This window comes from Leuciscus leuciscus (assembly GCF_965113295.1).
Source record: "Leuciscus leuciscus genome assembly, chromosome: 3".
NCBI lineage: Eukaryota > Metazoa > Chordata > Actinopteri > Cypriniformes > Leuciscidae > Leuciscus > Leuciscus leuciscus.
In genome coordinates, this window is record NC_138727.1 from 24,069,368 (window position 1) to 24,081,038 (window position 11,671).

The window sequence follows — 11,671 nt, forward strand, 5'->3', positions numbered from 1 at the left end:
TCTCGTCGGAACTTTCAGTATGATAAATCCAGCTCCATAAAGTCCTTCTGGTCCACTACTCGACGCCCATTGAGGAATACCGGTCGCTGCGCTGATCATAGTGTGTTGGCCCGCCTAGCTAGGTCGGCTAACACGGCTGTCAAAATCAGTAACACTACTGTCAACTTCGGTCTCTTTAACATCCGCTCACTTACGGGTAAGGAGCATCTTGTGAAGGATCTCCTCGTTGACCGTAAGTTTTACTTTTTGTGTTTAACAGAAACGTGGCAGCAGCCAAATGACTTTATCTCACTCAATGATGCTTCTCCTCCGGGATTTGTTTACATCTCTCAATCACGTGACTCTGGCCGTGGGGGAGGTCTCGCGATAATTTATCGTGAGAAGTGGAGGATAGCGCCTGTCAATGCTCCTGTCTGTCACTCATTTGAGGCTACTGTTTGCCACCTTTCTGGACCTATTCCCACCATTGTTGCTACTTTGTACCGTCCACCAAAGCCTAACAAGGATTTTATTGATGACCTTGCTGCCTTTCTGACTCACCTATCCACACTTTCATCAAATATATTACTCCTAGGGGATTTTAATATACATATGGATAATGTTGACAACACTCTCACCAAAGACTTTACATCCTGTCTGGATAGTTTTGGACTTCAGCAATACATAAACTTTCCCACACATAATAAAGGACATATTTTAGATTTAATCTGCTGTTCAGGTGTTGCACCTGTTAACTGTAAAGCAGATTCTTTTCCTTTTTCCGATCACATGTTGCTTTCGTTCACTGTTAATCTCTCACTCTCCAAATCTAATCTCCCACGTACTATAACATTCCGAAATATTAAGGATATCAACTTGGACATTTTATCCTCTAGCATCACTGATTTTCCCAGTATCGACAGTTTCTCTACCCCGGATGAACTGCTTTCTCACTACAACTACAACCTTCACAACCTCTTTAATAATCTTGCTCCACTCAAAACCAGGACTGTTTCATTTACTCTTTCTGCACCTTGGTTTACTCCCATTCTTAGAAAATTAAAAACAAAAGGAAGACAACTTGAAAGACTTTACAGGAAAACGAATCTCACTGTGCATAAGGACATGTATTTAAATCACATTCTTTTTTACAAAGATTCGATTTCTCAAGCTAAAACCACCTATTATTCTGTTTTAATTAGCTCAAGTGAAGGAAATTCAAAAGCCCTTTTTTCTCTCATTACAAACTTCATAAAACCTCGGGATCCACTTCCTCCTCACTTGTATTCCTCTGATTTTTGTAATGCTATATTATCATTTTTTTCTTTAAAAATTGAACATATCCACAAGCACCTTATGTCTACTTCTGGTCCGAACTCACCTGTCCCAGTTTCATTTGCTCCCACCTGTCTACTCTCAGCATTTACCTTACCCTCAGTAAATGAAATTAATGAACTCATTCAAAAATCCAAATCTTCAACCTGCAGATTAGATCCCCTTCCAACTGTGCTTGTGAAAGCCACTGTTTCTTTTCTGTCCCCTCTCATTACTAACATTATCCACTCTTCACTTACCACTGGAATTGTTCCTTCTTCTCTAAAAACAGCTTCTGTAACTCCCATTCTTAAGAAACCTGGTTCAGATCCCAACGATTATAATAATTTTCGTCCTATTTCAAATCTTCCATTCATTTCCAAAATTCTGGAAAAAATAGTTGCTGCTCAACTTCATACTCATCTTTCCTACAATAATTTATATGAACAATTCCAGTCTGGTTTCCGTCCTTTTCATAGCACGGAAACAGCACTACTTGAAATTACTAATAACCTTCTCCTAGCGGCTGACTCTGGTTTAATATCCATTTTTCTTCTGCTTGATTTGAGTGCGGCCTTCGATACTATTTCACACACCATCCTTTTGAACAGACTTTCTTCTATTGGAATTACTAACACACCTCTTAACTGGTTTCATTCATATCTTTCAGGCCGCACTCAGTTTATTCAGTTAAAATCATTCACTTCTCATTCTGTTCCTGTCACTACAGGTGTGCCCCAGGGCTCTGTCCTGGGGCCCCTACTGTTTATTATTTATCTTCTTCCCCTTGGTTACATTTTCCGTAAACATCAGATTAATTTCCATTGCTACGCAGATGACACCCAGCTCTATTTTTCTACCAAACCTAATTCCACAATTCCACCATCTTCCCTTACTAACTGTCTTCTTGACATAAAATCCTGGTTGACTTCAAACTTCCTTAAATTAAATGCCAATAAAACAGAATTGCTTCTTATAGGAACAAAATCAACATTAAACAAACTCCATAATTTTTCTATTTCCATTGATAGCTCCTTTATCTCTCCCTCCCCTCAGGTTAAGAGTCTGGGTGTCATCTTCGATAGCACCCTCTCTTTTACATCTCATGTTAATAATGTTACCCGGTCTGCTTATTATCATCTTCGTAATATCAACCGTTTGCGTCCTTTCCTCACGCCTCACTCCACTGCCATTCTTGTTCACAGTTTAGTCACTTCCCGTTTAGATTATTGTAATTCTCTTTTGTTTGGCCTTCCACATAAAACTCTTCATAAACTTCAACTGGTCCAAAATTCAGCTGCTCGCATTATTACTCGTACCTCCTCTATTCATCACATCACCCCTATTTTACAACAGCTCCATTGGCTCCCTATCATTTATCGTATCAACTATAAAATACTTCTCCTTACTTTTAAAGTCATTCATAATCTAGCCCCTTCGTATCTTTTTGATCTCCTTCATGTACCTACACACGCTCGTACTCTTAGATCCTCTTCTTCTATTCATTTCACCGTTCCCCGTGTCCACCTCGTTACTATGGGGAGTAGAGCTTTCAGTTTCTCTGCTCCTCAGCTCTGGAATTCGCTTCCACCGGACCTCCGTAATATTGATTCTCTCACACTTTTCAAATCCAAACTCAAAACTCATTTGTTTAGAATAGCTTACTCCCTTTGACCACAACTGCATTTTCTTTTAATTGTATTGTATCTTATTGTTTTTAAATATTGTTATTGTTGTTGATGATGATGTAAGGTGACCTTGAGTGTCAAGAAAGGCGCCTATAAATAAAATGTATAATAATAATAATAATAATCTTTCTTTCTTTCTTTCTAACTAATCTTTCTTTCTTTCTAACTAATCTTTTTCTTTCTTGCTTTCGTTCTAACTAATCTTTCTTTCTTTCTTTTTTCTTTCTTTCTTTCTTTCTTTCTTTCTTTCTTTCTTTCTTTCTTTCTTTCTAGCTAATCTTTCTTCTTTCTTTCTAGCTAATCTTTCTTTTTCTTTCTTTCTAACTAATCTTTCTTTCTTTCTAACTAATCTTTTTCTAACTAATCTTTCTTTCTTTCTTTCTTTCTTTCTTTCTTTCATTCTAGCTAATCTATCTTTCTTTCAAACTAATCCATCTTTCTTTCTTTCTTTCTTTCTTTCTTTCTAGCTAATCTATCTTTCTTTCTAACTAACTAATCCTTCTTTCTTTCTTTTTTTCTTTCTTTCTTTCTTTCTTTCTTTCTTTCTTTCTTTCTTTCTTTCTTTCTTTCTTTCTTTCTTTCTTTCTCTCTTTCTTTCTTTCTTTCTTTCTAACTAATACATGTTTCTTTCTTTCATTCTAACTAATCTATTTTTCTTTCTAAATAACTAATCCACCTTTCTTTCTTTCTTTCTTTTTCTTTTTTCTTTCTTACTAATCTTTCTTTCTAACTAATCCATCTTTCTTTTTTTCTTACTTTCTTTCTTTCTTTCTTTCTAACTAATCCATCTTTCTTTCTAACTAATCTATCTTTCTTTCTTTCTTTCTTTCTTTCTTTCTTTCTAACTAATACATTTTTCTTTCTTTCATTCTAACTAATCTATTTTTCTTTCTAAATAACTAATCCACCTTTCTTTCTTTCTTTCTTTCTTTCTTTCTTTCTTTCTTTCTTTCTTTCTTTCTTTCTTTTTTCTTCCTTACTAATCTTTCTTTCTTTCTAACTAATCCATCTTTCTTTCTTTCTTACTTTCTTTCTTTCTAACTAATCCATCTTTCTTTCTAACTAATCCTTCTTTCTTTCTAACTAATCTATCTTTCTTTCTTTCTTTCTTTCTTTCTTTCTTTCTTTCTTTCTTTCTTTCTAACTAATCTATCTTTCTTTCTTTCTAACTAATCTATCTTTCTTTCTTTCTAATCCATCTTTCTAACTAATATATCTTTCTTTATTTCTTTCTTACTAATCTATCTTTCTTTCTAACTAATCCATCTTTATTTCTTTCTAACTAATCTATCTTTCTTACTGACTAATCCATCTTTCTTTCTGACTAATCCATCTTTCTTTCTAACGAATGTTTCTTTCTTTCTAACTAATCCATCTTTCTTTCTTTCTAGTTAATCTATCTTTATTTCTAACTAATCTATCTTTCTTTCTAACTAATCCATTTTTCTTTCTTTCTTACTAATCTATCTTTCTTTATAACTAATCCATCTTTCTTTATAACTAACTAATCCATCTTTCTAACTAATCCATCTTTCTTTCTTTCTTTCTTTCTAACTAATCCATCTTTCTTTCTTTCTAACGCATCTTTCTTTCTAACTAATCTTTCTTTCTTTCTTACTAATCTATCTTTCCTTCTAACTAATCCATCTTTCTTTCTTTCTTACTAATCTATCTTTCTTTCTTTCTTTCTTTCTTTCTTTCTTTCTTTCTAACTAATCCATCTTTCTTTCTAACTAATATTTCTTTCTTTCTTTCTTTCTTACTAATCTATCTTTCTTTCTAACTAATCCATCTTTCTTTCTTTCTAACTAATCTTTCTTTCTAGCTAATCTATCTTTCTTTCGTTCTTTCTTTCTAACTAATCTATATTTCTTTCTTTCTAACTAATCTATCTTTCTTTCTTTCTTTCTAACTAATCAATCTTTCTTTCTTTCTAACTAATCCATCTTTCTTTCTTTCTAACTAATCCATCTTTCTTTCTTTCTAACTAATCTTTCTTTCTTTCTAGCTAATCTATCTTTATTTCGTTCTTTCTTTCTAACTAATCCATCTTTCTTTCTTTCTAACTAATATATATTTCTTTCTTTCAAATTAATCCATCTTTCTTTCTTTCTAACTAATCAATCTTTCTTTCTTTCTTACTAATCTATCTTTCTTTCTAACTAATCTCTTTCTTTCTTTCTGACTAATCCATCTTTCTTTCTAACAAATTTTCCTTTCTTTCTTTCTAACTAATCTATCTTTCTTTCTTTCTAGCTAATCTATCTTTCTTTCTTTCTAACTAATCTATCTTTCTTTCTAACTAATCTATCTTTCTTTCTAACTAATCCATCTTTCTTTCTTTCTTTCTTTCTTTCTTTCTAGCTTATCTATCTTTCTTTCTTTCTTTCTTTCTAATCTATCTTTCTTTCTAACTAATCTATCTTTCTTTCTAACTAATCCATCTTTCTTTCTTACTAATCTATATTTCTTTCTAACTAATCAATCTTTCTTTCTTAGTAATCTTTTCTTTCTTTCTAACTAATCTATCTTTCATTCGAACTAATCCATCTTTCTTTCTTTCTAACGCATCTTTCGTTCTTTCTAACTAATCGTTCTTTCTTTCTAACTAATCTTTCTTTCTTTATTTATTTCTTTAGTTCTTTATTTCTTTCTAACTAATCTATCTTTCCTTCTAACTAATCCATCTTTCGTTCTAACTAATATATCTTTCTTTCTTTCTTACTAATCTATCTTTCTTTCTAACTAATCCATCTTTCTTTCTTTCTAGCTAATCTCTTTCTTTCATTCTTTCTTTCTAACTAATCTTTCTTTCTTTCTAACTAATCTATCTTTCTTTCTTTCTAACTAATCCATCTTTTTCTTTCTAACTAATATATCTTTCTTTCTAATTAATCCATCTTTCTTTCTTTCTAACTAATCCATCTTTCTTTCTTTCTAACTAATCAATCTTTCTTTCTTTCTTTCTTTCTTTCTTTCTTTCTTACTAATCTATCTTTCTTTCTAACTAATCTATCTTTCTTTCTAACAAACTATATCTTTCATTCTAGCTAATCTATCTTTCTTTCTTTCTGTCTTTCTTTCTTTCTTTCTTTCTTTCTTTCTTTCTTTCTTTCTTTCTTTCTAACTAATCCATCTTTCTTTCTTTCTAACTAATATATCTTTCTTACTAATCTATCTTTCTTTCTAACTAATCCATCTTTCTTTCTTTCTAACTAATCTTTCTTTCTAGCTAATCTATCTTTCTTTCGTTCTTTCTTTCTAACTAATCTATCTTTCTTTCTAACTAATCTATCTTTCTTTCTTCTAACTAATCCATCTTTTTTCTTTCTAACTAATATATCTTTCTTTCTAATTAATCCATCTTTCTTTCTTTCTAACTATTCAATTTTTCTTTCTTTCTTTCTTTCTTACTAATCTATCTATCTTTCTTTCTAACTAATCTATCTTTATTTCTTTCTTTCTGACTAATCCATCTTTCTTTCTAACACATTTTTCTTTCTTTCTAACTAATCTATCTTTCTTTCTAGCTAGCTAATATATCTATCTTTCTCTTTCTTTCTTTCTTTCTTTCTTTCTTTCTTTCTAATCTATCTTTTTCTAACTAATCTTTCTTTCTAAATAATCAATTTTTCTTTCTTACTAATCCATCTTTCTTTCTTTCTAACTAATCTTTCTTTCTTTCTTTCTAATCTATCTTTCTTTCTAACTAGTCCATCTTTCTTTCTTACTTATCTTTCTTTCTTTATAACTATCTTTCTTTCTTTCTTACTTACTAATCTTTCTTTCTTTATAACTAATCCATCTTTCTTTCTAACTAATCTATCTTTCTTTCTTTCTAACTAATCCATCTTTCTTTCTAACTAATCTATCTTTCTTTCTTTCTAACGTATCTATCTAGAGCTTTAACTCTACATACTCCAAACTCGGGTCAGACCTTCAGACTGTTCTGACTTGGTGTGCTATATCTTTTCAGACTGGTTTGAGTTACGGTTTTCTTAAAAATTAATATGAAAAATCATAAAAACCCCATTGACTTTCATTGCAGACTACTCAAATTGAGCCAAGACTACGGTGGCCCATTAGTGCACAACCCAAAAACTCAAATCTAAATTCTCTGAAGCCCTAGACTCAATTAAACTACCATTCAATGTACTTATAAACTTTATCTATCTATCTATCTATCTATCTATCTATCTATCTATCTATCTATCTATCTATCTATCTATCTATCTATCTTTCTTTCTTTCTTTCTTTCTAATTAATCTATCTATTTATCCTATCTAATCTATCTTTCTTTCTAACTAATCTTTCTGTCTTTTTAATTAATCTTTCTTTCTTTCTTTCTTTCTAACTAATCTATCTTTCTTTCTTTCTAACTAATCTATCTTTCTTTCTAACTAATCTATCTTTCTATCTAATCTCTTTATTTATAACTAATCTTTCTTTCTTTCTTTTTAACTAATACATCTTTCTTTCTTTCTTTCTTTCTAACTAACAATCCATTTTTCTTTCTTTCTAACTAATCTTTCTTTCTTTCTTTCTTTTTCTTTCTTTCTTTCTTTCTTTCTTTCTAACTAATCTATCTTTTTTTCTTACTTATCCATCTTTCTTTCATTCTAACCAACTAATCCACCGTTCATTCTTTCTTTCATTCTAGCTAATCTATCTTTCTTTCTAACTAATCCATCTTTCTTTCTTTCTTTCTTTCTTTCTTTCTTTCTAGCTAATCTATCTTTCTTTCTAACTAACTAATCCTTCTTTCTTTCTTTTTTTCTTTCTTTCTTTCTTTCTTTCTTTCTTTCTCTCTTTCTTTCTTTCTTTCTTTCTAACTAATACATTTTTCTTTCTTTCATTCTAACTAATCTATTTTTCTTTCTAAATAACTAATCCACCTTTCTTTCTTTCTTTCTTTTTCTTTTTTCTTTCTTACTAATCTTTCTTTCTAACTAATCCATCTTTCTTTTTTTCTTACTTTCTTTCTTTCTTTCTTTCTAACTAATCCATCTTTCTTTCTAACTAATCTATCTTTCTTTCTTTCTTTCTTTCTTTCTTTCTAACTAATACATTTTTCTTTCTTTCATTCTAACTAATCTATTTTTCTTTCTAAATAACTAATCCACCTTTCTTTCTTTCTTTCTTTCTTTCTTTCTTTCTTTCTTTCTTTCTTTCTTTCTTTCTTTTTTCTTCCTTACTAATCTTTCTTTCTTTCTAACTAATCCATCTTTCTTTCTTTCTTACTTTCTTTCTTTCTAACTAATCCATCTTTCTTTCTAACTAATCCATCTTTCTTTCTAACTAATCTATCTTTCTTTCTTTCTTTCTTTCTTTCTTTCTAACTAATCTATCTTTCTTTCTTTCTAACTAATCTATCTTTCTTTCTTTCTAATCCATCTTTCTAACTAATATATCTTTCTTTATTTCTTTCTTACTAATCTATCTTTCTTTCTAACTAATCCATCTTTATTTCTTTCTAACTAATCTATCTTTCTTACTGACTAATCCATCTTTCTTTCTGACTAATCCATCTTTCTTTCTAACGAATGTTTCTTTCTTTCTAACTAATCCATCTTTCTTTCTTTCTAGTTAATCTATCTTTATTTCTAACTAATCTATCTTTCTTTCTAACTAATCCATTTTTCTTTCTTTCTTACTAATCTATCTTTCTTTATAACTAACTAATCTTTCTTTCTTTCTAACTAATCTATCTTTCTTTATAACTAATCCATCTTTCTTTCTAACTAACTAATCCATCTTTCTAACTAATCCATCTTTCTTTCTTTCTTTCTTTCTAACTAATCCATCTTTCTTTCTTTCTAACGCATCTTTCTTTCTAACTAATCTTTCTTTCTTTCTTACTAATCTATCTTTCCTTCTAACTAATCCATCTTTCTTTCTTTCTTACTAATCTATCTTTCTTTCTTTCTTTCTTTCTTTCTAACTAATCCATCTTTCTTTCTAACTAATATTTCTTTCTTTCTTTCTTTCTTACTAATCTATCTTTCTTTCTAACTAATCCATCTTTCTTTCTTTCTAACTAATCTTTCTTTCTAGCTAATCTATCTTTCTTTCGTTCTTTCTTTCTAACTAATCTATATTTCTTTCTTTCTAACTAATCTATCTTTCTTTCTTTCTTTCTAACTAATCAATCTTTCTTTCTTTCTAACTAATCATCTTTCTTTCTTTCTAACTAATCCATCTTTCTTTCTAACTAATCTTTCTTTCTTTCTAGCTAATCTATCTTTCTTTCGTTCTTTCTTTCTAACTAATCCATCTTTCTTTCTAACTAATATATATTTCTTTCTTTCTAATGAATCCATCTTTCTTTCTTTCTAACTAATCAATCTTTCTTTCTTTCTTTCTTTCTTACTAATCTATCTTTCTTTCTAACTAATCCATCTTTCTTTCTTTCTAACTAATCTTTCTTTCTTTCTAGCTAATCTATCTTTATTTCGTTCTTTCTTTCTAACTAATCCATCTTTCTTTCTTTCTAACTAATATATATTTCTTTCTTTCTAATTAATCCATCTTTCTTTCTTTCTAACTAATCAATCTTTCTTTCTTTCTTACTAATCTATCTTTCTTTCTAACTAATCTCTTTCTTTCTTTCTGACTAATCCATCTTTCTTTCTAACAAATTTTCCTTTCTTTCTTTCTAACTAATCTATCTTTCTTTCTTTCTAGCTAATCTATCTTTCTTTCTTTCTAACTAATCTATCTTTCTTTCTAACTAATCCATCTTTCTTTCTAACTAATCCATCTTTCTTTCTTTCTTTCTTTCTTTCTTTCTTTCTTTCTAGCTTATCTATCTTTCTTTCTTTCTTTCTTTCTTTCTAATCTATCTTTCTTTCTAACTAATCTATCTTTCTTTCTAACTAATCCATCTTTCTTTCTTACTAATCTATATTTCTTTCTAACTAATCAATCTTTCTTTCTTAGTAATCTTTTCTTTCTTTCTAACTAATCTATCTTTCATTCGAACTAATCCATCTTTCTTTCTTTCTAACGCATCTTTCGTTCTTTCTAACTAATCGTTCTTTCTTTCTAACTAATCTTTCTTTCTTTCTTTATTTCTTTATTTCTTTCTAACTAATCTATCTTTCCTTCTAACTAATCCATCTTTCGTTCTAACTAATATATCTTTCTTTCTTTCTTACTAATCTATCTTTCTTTCTAACTAATCCATCTTTCTTTCTTTCTAGCTAATCTCTTTCTTTCATTCTTTCTTTCTAACTAATCTTTCTTTCTTTCTAACTAATCTATCTTTCTTTCTAACTAATCCATCTTTTTCTTTCTAACTAATATATCTTTCTTTCTAATTAATCCATCTTTCTTTCTTTCTAACTAATCCATCTTTCTTTCTTTCTAACTAATCAATCTTTCTTTCTTTCTTTCTTTCTTTCTTTCTTTCTTTCTTACTAATCTATCTTTCTTTCTAACTAATCTATCTTTCTTTCTAACAAACTATATCTTTCATTCTAGCTAATCTATCTTTCTTTCTTTCTGTCTTTCTTTCTTTCTTTCTTTCTTTCTTTCTTTCTAACTAATCCATCTTTCTTTCTTTCTAACTAATATATCTTTCTTACTAATCTATCTTTCTTTCTAACTAATCCATCTTTCTTTCTTTCTAACTAATCTTTCTTTCTAGCTAATCTATCTTTCTTTCGTTCTTTCTTTCTAACTAATCTATCTTTCTTTCTAACTAATCTATCTTTCTTTCTTCTAACTAATCCATCTTTTTTCTTTCTAACTAATATATCTTTCTTTCTAATTAATCCATCTTTCTTTCTTTCTAACTATTCAATTTTTCTTTCTTTCTTTCTTTCTTACTAATCTATCTATCTTTCTTTCTAACTAATCTATCTTTATTTCTTTCTTTCTGACTAATCCATCTTTCTTTCTAACACATTTTTCTTTCTTTCTAACTAATCTATCTTTCTTTCTAGCTAGCTAATATATCTATCTTTCTCTTTCTTTCTTTCTTTCTTTCTTTCTTTCTTTCTTTCTTTCTTTCTAATCTATCTTTTTCTAACTAATCTTTCTTTCTAAATAATCAATTTTTCTTTCTTACTAATCCATCTTTCTTTCTTTCTAACTAATCTTTCTTTCTTTCTTTCTAATCTATCTTTCTTTCTAACTAGTCCATCTTTCTTTCTTACTTATCTTTCTTTCTTTATAACTATCTTTCTTTCTTTCTTACTTACTAATCTTTCTTTCTTTATAACTAATCCATCTTTCTTTCTAACTAATCTATCTTTCTTTCTTTCTAACTAATCCATCTTTCTTTCTAACTAATCTATCTTTCTTTCTTTCTAACGTATCTATCTAGAGCTTTAACTCTACATACTCCAAACTCGGGTCAGACCTTCAGACTGTTCTGACTTGGTGTGCTATATCTTTTCAGACTGGTTTGAGTTACGGTTTTCTTAAAAATTAATATTAAAAATCATAAAAACCCCATTGACTTTCATTGCAGACTACTCAAATTGAGCCAAGACTACGGTGGCCCATTAGTGCACAACCCAAAAACTCAAATCTAAATTCTCTGAAGCCCTAGACTCAATTAAACTACCATTCAATGTACTTATAAACTTTATCTATCTATCTATCTATCTATCTATCTATCTATCTTTCTTTCTTTCTTTCTTTCTTTCTTTCTAATTAATCTATCTATTTATCCTATCTAATCT

General features: G+C 29.3%; 1 protein-coding gene and 1 long non-coding RNA gene across 3 annotated transcripts in view; one reads left to right on the plus strand and one right to left on the minus strand.

Moving 5' to 3' along the window:
- pspc1 (paraspeckle component 1) overlaps nt 1–11,671 on the plus strand; it is a 189,374-nt gene that overhangs the window by 151,946 nt on the left and 25,757 nt on the right. The window lies entirely within an intron of this gene.
- Nucleotides 5,383–7,807, minus strand: LOC309495661. Its single transcript, XR_014204769.1, has 2 exons — nt 7,610–7,807; nt 5,383–5,442 (listed from the first exon to the last, which is right to left on the minus strand). It is a non-coding gene; the product is annotated as an uncharacterized lncRNA (long non-coding RNA).